This window comes from Lactuca saligna, chromosome 4, assembly GCF_052625555.1.
Source record: "Lactuca saligna cultivar CGN05327 chromosome 4, ASM5262555v1, whole genome shotgun sequence".
Classification (NCBI taxonomy): domain Eukaryota; kingdom Viridiplantae; phylum Streptophyta; class Magnoliopsida; order Asterales; family Asteraceae; genus Lactuca; species Lactuca saligna.
This window is the reverse complement of record NC_136420.1, coordinates 92,444,624-92,460,076: the sequence shown is the minus strand read 5'-3', so window position 1 is coordinate 92,460,076 and position 15,453 is coordinate 92,444,624. Positions and strand designations below refer to the sequence as shown.

The 15,453-nt window shown below is 32.8% G+C and overlaps 1 long non-coding RNA gene and 1 pseudogene across 1 annotated transcript; one reads left to right on the top strand and one right to left on the bottom strand.

Moving 5' to 3' along the window:
• Positions 1 to 5,257: 5,257 nt before the first annotated feature.
• Positions 5,258 to 6,608, bottom strand: LOC145042388 (uncharacterized). The gene is made up of 4 exons (XR_013680650.1): positions 6,550 to 6,608; positions 6,166 to 6,365; positions 5,974 to 6,066; positions 5,258 to 5,599 (listed from the first exon to the last, which is right to left on the bottom strand). It is a non-coding gene; the product is annotated as an uncharacterized LOC145042388 (long non-coding RNA).
• A 2,865-nt stretch (positions 6,609 to 9,473) lies between these two features.
• LOC145039905 (lysine histidine transporter-like 8) lies at positions 9,474 to 11,343 on the top strand (annotated as a pseudogene).
• Positions 11,344 to 15,453: the final 4,110 nt, after the last annotated feature.

Below are 15,453 nucleotides of genomic sequence, written 5' to 3'. Positions count from 1 at the left end.
ATATGTGCACATATAACAGATAATTACAATACAGTCTATAGGCAGACAAACCGATCTAACTAATCATAACAATATAAAAAGTTAAGACAAAACTGCAAAAGGTCCCTTGGTATGATTTTTTTTGAGGTTTAGACCAAGCCTTGACTTTTTTGCCTTCATGGTCCTTTTAACCATGTTTCTACCTATAAATGGTCCCTCCAAAAATTGAAATGACTAAATTGCCCTCTTCATATATTTTTTTTTTATGTTTTTTCTGTTTAATTTAATGTTTTATGTTTTATTAATATTAAAATTGGCCCACACCGTATTGTCTCTCTCTCTCTCTCTCTCTCTCTCTCTTTCTCCCTCCCTCCCTCTCTTGTTTCTACACCATAGATGACAAAAAGGGAACCGACAACCCTCCTACACCCCTCCTTCTTGTCGATCGGAAACAACCAAACACCCCTTGAGGATCATTGCTTCCTTCCGTTGCTACTTCGATGGTTCTTTCCCCTCATCCATCATGTTTTGCCAATGGAACTGAAGGAGAACCAAGGAGGCCACCAAAGCAGCCCCCTCTCTGTAACAGTCACTCGACATAGTAAGTTGCCTTCATTTTCGTCTTTCATTTTGGCGATGGACAAAACCTCCACCGAACAACCTTTCTTCTACTTCCATTCTTCTTCCTTCTCCCTTCGATCCAATCAGTTCCATTTCCCTCTCGATTTGTAGCTGCCAACGACGAGTGAAGAGCCTAGGGGGAGGTCATCGGAGATCAACTCCTTCTCACGATCTGTTGGACCACCAGATCACCATTTTGACTGCTTACATTCATGTTCCTTCTTCCCTCTCCCGATCAGTGAAGACGAAGAGTAAACCTACAAAAGGGTCGTCGGTATCGACGAACCCCCTTTCCCCTCCTTGCGATTTCCATCTGCACCGTAGCTACCGTCGATATGTCTTTCATTCGTCTATTTCTTGTCCAATCTAATAGAGACAATGATTATTCAAGATCAAAGCGGGTTTGGCTTTTTGTGGAAGATGAATCTATAAGAATACATATTGTACAAGTCTCAAAGCAATGGAGAGAGAGAAAGAGAGATAGAGAGAGAGAGACACGTTTTATGTTTTTTAATTATTAAAATAAATAAATCAGTATTAAATTTAAAAGAAACTAGTAAGGACTAACTTTGTAAACTACCTAAAAATTATGAATATTAAATATGAATCATTAACCAATTGAAGCATAGGCAAATGCAAAGCTAAGGAATTTTAAATTCACAATTTATATTCTTATATTGATTTTCATAATTGCACAAGTAAATAATCATCACAAATATTGCTTTCCAAACATTTTGAGTATTTCTTACTTTTTCAACATTGCATATTTGATATACAATGTAAAATACATTGTCTTTCAAGCAATAAATAAGTAATGAAAATTTTAATGGCTGTAGATGAAATGAAACTATAAATTTGCCCTTAAAGCTTTTGTTAACCGGTGCTTTATGAATAATAATTAACTTCTTGGTATTATGTGCAAGTTTTGTGATCATATCATCTGCACTCTAAATTCTTTTTAAACAAAAAAAATAAAATTAATTACAGGATTTACAATCTGTTTGGGCTTTAGTGGCTGTTGTTTGAAGTGTAATTTTTACATGGAAGCTACTCTTAGCACCTAGTGGGTCCTATGGAAGACAACCTAAACCTCCTTCTCAAGTCAATACTCAAACAAATTCAAATCTCTTGCCGTCAACAATACAAACTGTAATGGGTGTTGCTAATAAAACATCCTCTTATAATTTTTTTATAAAAATTCAACCTATAATAAACTATTTACAAACAACTTTTTCAGAAAAAAATACAATTTCAACCAATAAAAATATTTCAAAAATAAATTAGGGTATCCATATTGTAAAATGAGATGTCTCTTTAACCAACTCCAACTGTAATTTATGACATTTTTCAACCTGTAAAGTTAGTATTTTTTTCTATAAAAATCTTAGTTTGAATTCTATTGGGTTTCTTATAAATTATGATTTATTGTATTTGTTTTTGCAACCTACTTTGAGACAAATAGTTAGATAAAGATTAAATGATGGAAGGGAGGTATATATATATATATATATATATATATATATATATATATATATATATATATATATATATATATATATATATATATATATATATATATATATATATATATATATATATATATATATATACCTTTTGTATTTACTATAGGGGAAAATTCAGAAAAGTAATTGCACTTTCACCATATTATTGATATAGCCACGAAACTATTACCTTTTGATTGTTAGTTTGTTATAAAAAAGTCTCAAATTTTTGGGAAAGGTTTTAATAAAGTTCTAAGAGTTTTTTCTTAATAGAAAAGTCTCAATTATTTAATATTTTTCACAAATTAACGGAAAAAATATTTTTCTATATTTGAACAGCAAATGACAAGTTATATGATTTTCTCAAAACAATTGGATTTTTCTGTTAAAAAAAAACTTTTAGGACTTTATTGATGCTTTTCTTAAACGTTTGGGATTTTTTTTGTATATTTCCCTATTATCATATAAAATATAAATATTCGGTTGATTTTGGTGAAGGTAACTTTTCGGTTGCTTGGCATTATACTTGAGGAAAGTACTCCAGAGGAGCTTCAGGTTGTGACTGTGATTCATATATATATATATATATATATATATATATATATATATATATATATATATATATATATATATATATTATTCACACGTCGGTACAATAGTTATCCATTCACATTATAACCTAGCAATATATATATATATATATATATATATATATATATATATATATATATATATATATATATATATATATATATATATATTGCTAGGTTATAATGTGAATGGACAACTATTGTGCCGACGTGTGAATAATGCTCTTTTATAATAATTATAAGATCATATGTTGTTTAGTAATATAAATACGTTCAATTTCACAGAACTGTTGTTATTTTAATGGATTCTCACTAATTCTAATTCATTTTTATTTTCATCCATCGATTTTCATTTATTTTCATTCTTACAGAATACGACTCAATCAACATCCTGATAACATTCTAACAGAATGAGAATAATTAAAAAAAAAGTCTATAATAACCTTATAGACGATTTAATTAGTGAAAATGCGTAATAATTACAATCATTATATAAGATTGAACGTATTCATATTATTAAACAACATATTTTCTTTGTCATTTTCACAAAATAGCATGGTCCACACGTCCGTACAATAGCTGTCAATCCACATTTAAACCTAATTCTCTCTCTCTCTCTCTCTCTCTCTCTCTCTCTCTCTCTCTCTATATATATATATATATATATATATATATATATATATATATATATATATATATATATATATATATATATATATATATATATATATATACACACACACACAACACACACGCATACACACACAGTGGTGGGGGAGGGGGTAAATGTTTGTGCAAACCGTGTTTTACATTCTTTTTTCCGAATTAAATACGTATTTATGCAATAATATTTCGCCTTTATACCAATTTTTTAAACACGGTGGTTTTTGACATGGACTTTGCAACCAATTAATTTATGGTATTCATATTTAGGTAAAATAATTTTGTATCTTATAAATGCTTTCTATTTGGAAAAAAATTATTATTAACAATTTTCTAGACAAAAATTTTGACTCGTATACCTAATAAGTTGATTTTGCGTATTATCTCATTTTAAATGGTCATACTAATAAAATTAAAAATGAGCTCATGCAACAACCTTTCACACTTATACTAATTAATGCAAGACATTGATTAAGCAACCATGTTTCAGTTTTGCATATTTTGTCTAAAAAACCAGTTTCATTATTTCCATAAAAAAAATGAAAAACTAATCCTTATTATTTTTCATACATATTTCAATCATGTGATTTATGTTTTTTCGTTGTATATTATTGTAGAATCAAGCAACTGCGAGATCTACTGTTTTGGAAGTTCTATTGGAGATGACAAAGTTCTGTGACCTTTATCTCATGGAAAAAGTTTTAGATGATGAAACCAAAGTATGATCATCTATCGTGTGTGTGTGTGTATATATATATATATATATATATATATATATATATATATATATATATATATATTGACTTTGACCGAAACTGATCTTAATGGGGACAACATTACAATTTTTTGTCCCACCAAAAAATATGGGACATGGACTCGCTTTTGATCTCTTTATTGTGAAAATGATGTAAATGCCCTTACCATCATCAACCGTGGTTATATTTTTCTCAATCTTTCATTTGTGCAAAAGACGTCGATGCCCTCCTCATCTTCAATATTGAAAATAACCTTAGAAAACTTGTATTGGAATTTGGGAGGAAAATATTTGAGAAAATGACATCATATTTTGGGGAAATGGAAGATTAAAATAAATGAATTACAGTCATTTCACAATTCAGGCGTATAAAAAACACAAGGAAATTAACTTAAAATGACTATGAAGCCAAAAAAATCAAGTTTTAAACTAAATTTCAAAGATTTACATACACGAGATATTTTTTGCAATTTTGTCAAAAGATAAAGTAATTTAAGATCTATTTTTACAGCTTTTAGAATAGATAAAGTAATTTAAGATCTATTTTTACAGCTTTTAGAATAACTTGACTTTATTATGATTATTATGTATAACATAATGGTAAGCATAGACGTCATACGTATTCATGTCATGCTAGAGCTGATAAAGTGACACACATGTCACTACTAGAAAAAAGGTCATGAATACCTATATATATAACAAGCAAATGTCTGTCATAAAGAAAACAGACATTAGGTCTATCATAAATGAAAATGACAAACATTAGGTCTGTTATAAAGTTTACGACAGACTTTTATGATCAACAATTACGATGTATATACACAACATGCGTTTTCGACTGACTTTAATTGTCATAATTCGTAACATTATTGTATTTACGACAAACATTTACGACTTCAAATTACAACATGTTTTGTACAATATGATTTTTGACATATTTTTGCGACATGCTTTGTATGTCAAAGGTTTTATAGTTTTTTTAAATTATATATATATATATATATATATATATATATATATATATATATATATATATATATATATATATATATATATATATATATCCTACCAAATCTTAATCAAACTAATACAAATTTATTGTCTAAATTATACAAACTATAGTGTCAAATTCAAAAATACGTTCCAAATTCATCAAAAAGTAATTGTCAAATGCATCACTTATAAATTAAGTTTATGACATAAGTATCCCATTTTACACGCACCCTATCAAGCTCAACATCTGTATATTCATTCTTCCCCCAAAACTACATAAAAACAATTGAACTCAAAACTAAAATATTCACTAAATACCTTCCAGAAGCTGTAATTAAAAAAACACTAGAATAATCTGTTAATAGAAACTTGAATTAATACAAACAATTTTAGTATATGCATGTTACTGTACACACCTTCCACAAATTTTAAGATGTAAAGCCCTTAAAAGCCATGGTTTATGTTTGTAAAGCTCCCCTGCCGGGTATATTTGGAATCTGAAGGGCAAAAATGGAATTGGCATCAGTGATTGTTTTAACCGTGGATGAAGAAAAAAGATTAAGATTAAATAAAGTTTTAACCGTTAGCAATATTAAAACATTATTTTTGCTAAATATTTGAGAGAAAGAGAGAGGATGTAACTGAAAGTTAATTTCAGTATAGAAGTCAAATAACAAAAAATAAACAAATGGCCCAGTTGAAAGCTTACATAGACCAATACGAGACAGGTTAAGAACTTACCTTACAAACTGGTTAGGGATATCTATCAGACATGAAATTCTGCTAATAATGTGTAGGTCCATGTTTATATCAACTTAACAAAGGCTTATTTTAGAGGAACAGGAAGGATTAAAATTAAATAAATACTTACATCTTCATTTGGATTTGGGAATTCAATCTTTCTATCAATTCTTCCAGGCCTAAGATGCAAAAATCGACACTCTTGTTTCAATCGGTTGTTGTTCTATTCCAACAAAGGTAATAAATTCATTATTGTTATCTGTTTGGGTTTTTCAATCTGTCAAATAACCAGAATGTGAATAAATTTAAATGACCAAAATACCCTTAATAGGCTGGTAAAGGTGGATGTAGGTATTTGGACACTGGGCAAGTGTTGATTTAGAGTGCATGCTCAGTCGATCGAGTTGAGGAAGCTTTCAGCACATTGTTGCCAATGATTCCTGAAATAAACTATTTTCAACTACCAATTCAGTTCCAACTCCATAGTTATTCCTTCACCTCCATCTTCAACAATAGAAACTCCTAAACAATATAAACAATTGATAATTAAGATTCAAGAATATGTGGAATATTCTTACTATGAAAGGATAAAAGCAAAAGGTAATACTATCAATTTCAGATGCTGCCTCCAAGACAATCCAAAAACACATAATAAACATATTACCATAATGATGGTGAATAGAGGGGTTTAAAATTTAAAACTGACCTCATCAACATAGGGCCAGATCTTTGTAAGATGAGCATTAAGCCAGGTCAACTGAAAGATTAAGCAGAATAATCAGTCCCTGAAAAAGATAGAAAGAAACTAGAGAGAAAGTACAAAAGCAGGAAGAATGTAGGGTAGAAAAGTATCACTCAACTTCTGTCTCTGTGAGAAAACAACCCAAGAAGGGTAGAATTCTGGTAAAAGCTAACTTTTTTGAATCTTCAACTGTCATTCTCACAAAAGCCGCAATCGTTGTTGCCTTCAACACATAAGTTAATCCAAATTTCAATAAATTCACGAATATTCAGAGCATATACTCAATTCAAATTATGTTTTAGGTCACACATTAAGGAAGATGCATATTGTGTGTGTTGTTAAATCAAAAAATTCACACAAACTATTACACATAATGGAGACCGGAGTGTTTGTGTTGTGTGTGATCCAAATCCTTTTGAACTGACTCATAGGCAGATGTAGATACAAGTGTGTTATGACGTGAAAGCTACGATAAAGCTAGATACATAACTTTTGGTTTCTTCCTCTTCGGGGGTGGTACGGCGACCGGAGCAGCGGATAGCGGATGGGAGGGTCGTACGAGCGGCGGCGGCGGCTAGCTGCTGCAGGACAGAAAGAAGGCGAGGGGCAGTCGGAGCAGCACCGGCAACTGCCGTGTTGCGGTTGCAGATGGCGACAGAAAGAAGAAGAAGAAGATGGAGGAATGGTGGCAGCGGACGCACTCACGGTGGCCATTCGTTTTCACCGGAAGGGAAGGTAGCCGCGATGCTCGTCGGTTCGGTGCAGCAAGGAACGGAGGTGGCGGCAGCGGTTGTTCACAGCAGCTGGCCGGCTGCGGCTGGGATGCCCGGGATTAAGGTGGCGGCTGAAAGAGTGTTGCAGAGCTAGGGTTTTCGGGTGTTGCACTCAAAAAACCGGAGGGGTAACGCGTTGAAGTCCGTGTCTTACCAAACTTGGATGTATTTTAACGAGATTGGTCCCTGCCTCTACAATTCCTTTACAATTTAAATCTAATAATTACTAATCACCTGCGCTTCACAAAATCTTTTAGGATTCAAGTCCTAATATTACAATATAGACCCTAAATTCTAGAAATTATATCATTTAACTTCTTATGGTTAAAATGATAAATTATTACGGATTTATGATTAAAATAAAATAAAATATAAAATATATCTCGGGGTTTTAGGGTTTATTATTTATTTATTTATCTATTTTATTTTATTCATTTTATTTCATTTATTTTGTTTTGTTTATTTATTTTATTTTAAAACATAATGTTACACAATCAGGTACCGGAAACTTAAGATCAACTGTCGTGCGGCGCCCGAAAGTATCAGATCTGGGGCAGTGGATATGTGGTTTTGAAACTCGATCAAATAAGGATCGATTAGGATATCAGATTGTTGGATAGATTAAATGGAGGATTCATCTGTATAATTAGGATATGTGGTTTAGGGTCGACCCATTTGGTGGAATTTTGGATATGTGATTTTGGCGACGCATTTAGGATTTTTTTTATTGCCACATAGGTTTTTATATTATCAATGCTAAAAAAGGTAGGGAGTGGTTGTGAGAGAAATTTAATAGGTTTTGTTTTGAAAAATAAATAAATAAATAAATAAAAACAACCTCAACCAAACACATTCAATCTTTTCCTTCTTTCTCTTCTCGCTACTACAGTTGCGATTCGTCACTGGTGAGTCCCTAGCGACTCATACAAGATGGTGTAAATATTGGTAGCGGGTGTTTAGCGAGAGGGGCGGCGATTGTAGCCTAATGCTGCAAATTTAGAAAAAGTGATGCTCTTAGGAGGTTATATCGTAATACTTTAAAAAAACCTCATTTTATTGAAATTGGAATCCATGTTATTGAAATAGCCCTGCATTCTTCTTTGCTATTCATAAATCATCCACGTTGTAGAAATGATCCTTCAACTCTTTTTGTTTTTTTTTGTTATAGAAACAATCATTCAACTCTTTTTTTCTTTTTACAAACCATCCAAACACTTATTTCATTTAAAATTTTGGTGTTTTACTAGCTATTATCATGCATAATTTTCATTTTTATATATCAGAATTTCTACCATGCATCGTTTTTTATATATAATAACTATTATTTGTAGGTTAGTAAACAAAAATAATGCTAACCTACCGATTAGAAAGATCATTCTTCAGGTTTTTTTAGAGTTTTCACCAAAATATAATTTTTTTTTATAAACACTCATATTTTTGTTTTTTTTTCCTCACACCAAAGTGGAGCTTTTTCGAATTGGTTCGCCAGTTTGAGTTTTTTTCCCGTGCTTTGTAATTAATTTTTTGCACCAATCTAATGGTTTATTGATTTTAATATTTAACTCACATCCTTTAAACCTGACTATATAGTGCTCACGTTGTATTATTGTTTGTGATTATTAACAGATAAAAATCATTTTGATTTAATATGTAAAATATAACATAAAATTACGACAAACAATTTTGTCTGTCGTAAATCATTGATATTTTACAATATATGACATAAATTTTATGACAACTTTTATGTCTGTCATAAAAGTGTTGTATGTCGTAATTCACCTGTCAAAGAAAGCCTTTTTCTAGTAGTGTGTGTACCATTTTATTCTAGAGTGGAGCCAACATGAATCCAAACAACAACTATTTCATGTTTGACAATGAACAGTCATCGACCATATTGTTATATATAAAGTGGCCTTTGCCTTAATTGTTTCTTTAACTAAACCCATCAAAATCTCTCTCATCTCCTTCGAAAAGATAGACATACTTTGGGGAAGCAGATGTAAAGAGACCAATCACATAAATTAATTAGAATTCTATCTTCAAAGTTAAGTAGTCATCAAAATCTCCCTCTTGGAACGCACACATTGAACTTAACTGAGACAGGTGTAAAGAGTTATGGGTGAAATGGTGGATGGATGTAAGCAAGATGAAGGCGCATTTGAGAAAAGGATTCATATAATGAATGATGAAGGTGATGTTATAAGCATGTGCATGATGAAGAACAACTCGACAACTTCCCAATCTGATTCCAAGGATGACCAGAATGGAGTCAACAGAACACCAGACGAGTGGCTTCCCATCACCAGATCAAGAAAATGGAATTCGTGGACCGCAACATTCCACTTACTTCGCTCGGGAATCAGAATCCAAACACTTTTTATTCCCCTCGCCTTCGTATACCTCTGCTGGTAAGCCCAATATAATACTTCGTATGGAATCATGTATGCCATATAAAAGGATATTTAATTGTTCTTAATCCAACGACCTAAAGTACTCTTGTTTCAGGTTTTAGGGGATTATGTGTTTGTGTGTGGCATTTCTATGGCAGCTTTACACCATTGGGTTGTTAGTGAGTCTTCATGAATGCGTCTCGGGTACTCGCTACAGCCGATACCTTCAACTTTCAATTGTTTCTTTTGGTACGTATCATTAAGACTCCTTTGTTAAAGTAATAAACGTAGAAAAAGTATATATTTATGTAACTAATTAACTTGATTGTTTGTTTTTGAATGATTTTTGCAGGTGAAAAGCTCGAGAAACTTTTTTCCCTATTTCTGGTGATGTATCTTTCAACAGGCACGTTTATGAAATTCATAATCACAAGATGTGGAGCGATGAAACAATTCTATCAACTCATATGTGACGATTGCTCTTCCAACTTGACAACCACGGAATGGTTCTTGGTTTTCATTTCATTAGCAATTCTTGTGTCCCTGTTTTGTCCAAATTTGTATTCAGTAGCTTTGGTCTCATTTATTGGAGGGATAATGGCCATTGGATATTGTACGACCTTATGGGTATTGTTCGTTGCTAATGGAAGGGCAAACGACACTGTCTATGATCCATCAAAAGTAGTGGCATCAGAAGCTGGTCGAGCCCGAAGTATCTTGAATGCTCTTGGGATCATTGTCGTTGCATTTAGAGGTCATATCGTTGTGTTAGAGATACAGGTACATTTCTTTAAAGCTATTCATCCGGATTGATTGGCACAATACAAACCCTAAATCAATACCTTTAACGTTAATTATTAACGATTGTTTCTTTTGTTGGAAAAGGATACAATGCCATCAACACCAAATCTTTCATCAGCAAAGCTCATGTGGAAAGGAGTGATAGCTTCATATGTTATTATTGCAATGTGTTTCTTCCCCCTTGCAATTGTTGGATATTGGGCATTCAAAAACATGGTTAGTAATAGTAATCTGCCATGAAAAAACGACCAATATTTAAGTTTAACCACAATAAAATACTCAATACTAGCTAAAAATGTTTGCAGATTCCAACCAATGGAGGAATACTAACGACACTCCCAACCACCCTCCACCACCACTCATCAAAACCAGTCCTTGGTCTCATATATGTGCAAGTTGTCATAAGTTGTGTTGCTGCTTTCCAAATTTACAACATGGCGGTCTACGATAACTTAGAACGTGTGTATGCAAGCAAAACGGGGAGGGAATGCTGGAAGTTAACTCGTATGGGAATCAAGATTTTGTAAGGAGGTTTGACCTTCTTTATATCGGTGGCGTTCCTGTTTCTACAAACCCTTGCACTAATCATCGGAGGGATTGCACTGCATTTAACATTTGGGTACCCATGTCTCATGTGGATTGCGATCAAGAGACCACCAGTAAAATCCGTAAGGTGGTGGTTTAATATTGGGCTTGGTTTCTTAAGGGTAGGGTTGAGTCTATTGGTACTTGTTGGTGCGGTGTGGAACTTGGCTTGTAGACGTTTAGATGCCTACTTTTTCCATCCACATTGATTTAGGTCTACTTTAGATTAATTAAAAAACTATTGAATTTTTAAATTTAGGTTCTGGAATAACAATATAACTAATTAAATTTCTTAATATCATATCATATCGTTTTATAATTTTTGAATTTTTCATTTGGAGCTTTTAGTATTGTATTCACCATGTCACTACTAGAAGTTAGGTTATCACCAACTTACAATTCATTGATATTCGGTTGTTGAAATATTTTTCAATGGATCATGGATGAATTTTTTCCATCGCCAAGAAAAGTGTGTTAAATTATTGGCGAGGGATTAATTTAAGGGCATACATGTTTTAACTTTGCTTAGGGACGTCCATTGCAAAAGGTTTGTCATGTACTACATTGATATTTATATACTGTTACAAAACCCTCACCCATCAAAGTTTATCAGTGATTGTGAATTCTCATTTTTCGATCATATCTTGGAGTGCAACATATATATCGCTACAAGATGTTGGTGAATTGTTTCACTAATTGTATTTAAATGTAATAGATTGATTTGTTGATCAGAGTACACATATTTGTTTACGTTTATACAAGATTCTAAATAAGGCAAATTGATTTCAGAATTGAATTGATATCATAACGAAATTGATTTCAGAATGAAGTTGGTATTGAACCGACTTATTTCTGAATAAAATTGGCATTTGACCGAAACTGATTTCAGAATAGAATTGGTATCGAGAGACCACTCGAAACCCTAATGATGTCAACAAAAAACCCAGCACTTGAAAACACTTAACTGCAACAACTACCTCTTTCTTCCCACCTATAAGACCAATATCATACAGAAAACTATTCAATCTGGGGAACTCTCAAAACTGGTACTACAAAACAACTCCAAAAATATATTTCTCAAAATCGAAAACCCATCGTTCTAAACTATAGAAACCTTACCCTAAGATTGATGATCATCCTCTTATCATACCTACCCCTACTCCCTGGCGAGGATCACAAACAAAGCATGCATAATGAATTCCTAACACATCTTGATCATGGATTTCAACATATCTCAAATACAAAATACATGTCTAAAAGACCTTAAATACACACTTTACTTCCTACAAAGTCATCAGTAACCCACATCTCTTACGAGTGTAATAATGGTCAATACAAGTATCTCTCGTTGCGTCTAAACTCCCATGTCAGTGTACGTGTATAAACACTAGACAAATCCTTCAATACATTTACAACGAACTTCAATACTAGAAGTTTCAAAACCAATACCCAACATTGGTATCCAGACTCCTTGTAAACAACCCACAAGCAAATGGGGATCCACAAATCCAAATATTCAGCAAGTGACTTTTTGATGCATAAGTAATACTTCTAACAAACAAACTTTTACTATTCACATGATCCAAACCAGTTGGTCACCGAGCCTCCCAAATCCCTAAAAAGTTCTAACTCTCAACCATACCAATAAGACTAACTATTTGAGACCTAATAATATCAAACAAATGACTAATGGACCCCACTCATAAAATTCATATAATCAGTAGTTCATAATATGATATGAAACAATTTAACCACACTGATTGAAAGAATCCCTAGATCTGATCCGACGATGAAACATACACCCACACATTACATCTAACCCACCTTGAGAGAAACAGACTCCTTACTCTTAACTCGATGGTCCGAGGTTTTACCCAACAACATGTGAACAATCCATCCTATACATCAATGCGGGTTTAATAGCCTTAACGCCTAAAAATGTGCGGCTAAATAATAATGATGGGTCAGACTCAACCCACGCGAATGAGGTGTTCCTTCCACAATCTTACAAACACTCTTCCAATGGCCTATCTCATCCAAGTGAATGTTATGGGCTATATCATAGTCTTACAACACTCCTGTGATTGTTGTAGGATTCCACATGGTCTTTCAAACAATGTAAAAAAATACCAAGCAAAACTAAAACGAGTCGGAACCCTAGACTGCTAGACCCCATTAGGCGTTCGGGTCGTGTTTCAAATCCCAAATCGTCAATCAGACAAGAATAGATAGTGAGGCCCTCGCATAACTCTCGACCTAAGCATAGACACTAGATCAATCTTGTGATGCTTCCTTATTCACTATCGGCTGCTAGACAATGTTTCCTTGCATAAGTGCTTTTGGGTTTTATACATAGCAAACAATCCTATGTGTGCATGCAACCCTAATTTAAGGATCTATGTTTTCACTATTAGACATACAAGCATTGAATACAAAAACTAGAAACTCTAGGAGGCACATGTAATTTTCGAATTTAACATATAATTAGGGTTAGGATACATACCTTTATTGTTATATTGTAATAACAATCAAAACCTTGAAGATCTTGAACTTTGGTAGCAAGCATCTCAAGCGTCATGCCTCTAATGGCTCACAAACAAACCTAGCAACCAAGGATTACTATGGAGAGAGAGAGAGAGAAGGGAAGTGAAAATTCGGATCTAAGCCTTTCTTGGAGTGCATGGGACGAAATCCAAACCTATAGTGGTTTATATAGGTGATAAGGAAGGTTTAGGATAAGGCGGTTGTATCTTAGATAACCCTAATCTCTGAAGTTCCTCCCTAAGGCTTCCAAGGCACCATTAGAACCCAAGGAAACCTAGGACACTCTAGATTTCATTCCCCACCTCTAAGGGAGGTTCTAGAATGCTCAATTCTCAACTTTTGAACATTGTCATCTTTAGTCCCTACAGTTTTAATTAATTCCTTTAATCCTAAATTTAGTTCCAAATTAATTTTTGATTAAATATTAATTAAAAAATATGATTTCTAATTAACATATTATATCCATAATACATTAATAAATCATTTATCTTGATTTCAAATTAATTTATTAACCAAGTAATAAATTAATAAATCATTCTTCTCTCTCCAACAGTTATCCTATTTAATCTCCAGGTTTGAAGGCAACCCAAAAGGACATTGCTACTATTAATTCAAGTACAGTCCACTTATAGTTATGAGCTTAGACACCTAATCCAACAGTCTCCCACTTAGATAAGTCTAATAACTATAGTTGCAAGTATAACATCAAATTTTGACTAGCAAATTTTAGCTACCAAAATCCACTGTCAAACTCTAACCTAGTCAGTGACGTGTCCTTAGATAAAGGATCAAATATTCCTCCGTTCTAAAAGATATCGTATGGACATGAAACATGGATTATAATCAATCTTTGTCCAATATTTGTTTCCTGATTTCCTATTTAAGACGACTAACAACATACTACAATTGAACACATCAACTTAGTCCAGGCTTAGCCAAGTGCTTAGGGTGTCATCACTAAATCATCGAGGGGCCCACATATATCGCTTTTATGTTACATTGGGTAAAAGGAACAGATAAACTTCGACTCATATGCTTTCTCTATTTACTCATCAAATCACACAAAACGATACGTTTTATAACACAAAGTTACTGGTCCGTTTACATATCATCAATGTGCAACCAACTTGTAAACTGCAACTATATGTCTCCGTTTCAAGAATATAAGATATTATCCTCTCACAATCACTCGTGATAAAATCCATGAAGTGATTCATGTGAGCGTGGGTTTAATCCAATACTTAATTCTTATTTCTGGAACACTCATGAATATTGCAGCAAACTTTTGCTATGTCTAAAGTATGATTGACTATGGATGTCTGAATAACCTAGTTATTCTGGAAGTCAAAACATGCGAAGTGAAACACAAGAATAATCGAATCCATTATGGCCTCACAACTTTTGATTATAAATAAAACACCTTTTATTTAATCAGCATATTGATTACACATTATTCATCGTATAATGTTTCGGATAATCAACTTAATACTTGAATTGAAACAATAGTCATCCCATGCTCTAAGCATGCATACTATGTTTACCTATAGTCCTTACTTTGTGAAATAGATCAATTGAACACATTTTCAATGATGCGCATTTCATAATTCCCAATCCTTATCACATGTGTAAGAATACCAAACTCTTGCCACTACTCGAATATGTTAGATTCTAACATTTAATGCAATGATCCTTTTGTAATGACATAGAACCAAAGTCACAAAGATGTTGCCAATGAAATTACAAAGTGCACTACTGGAGATTGTTACAAGACAACT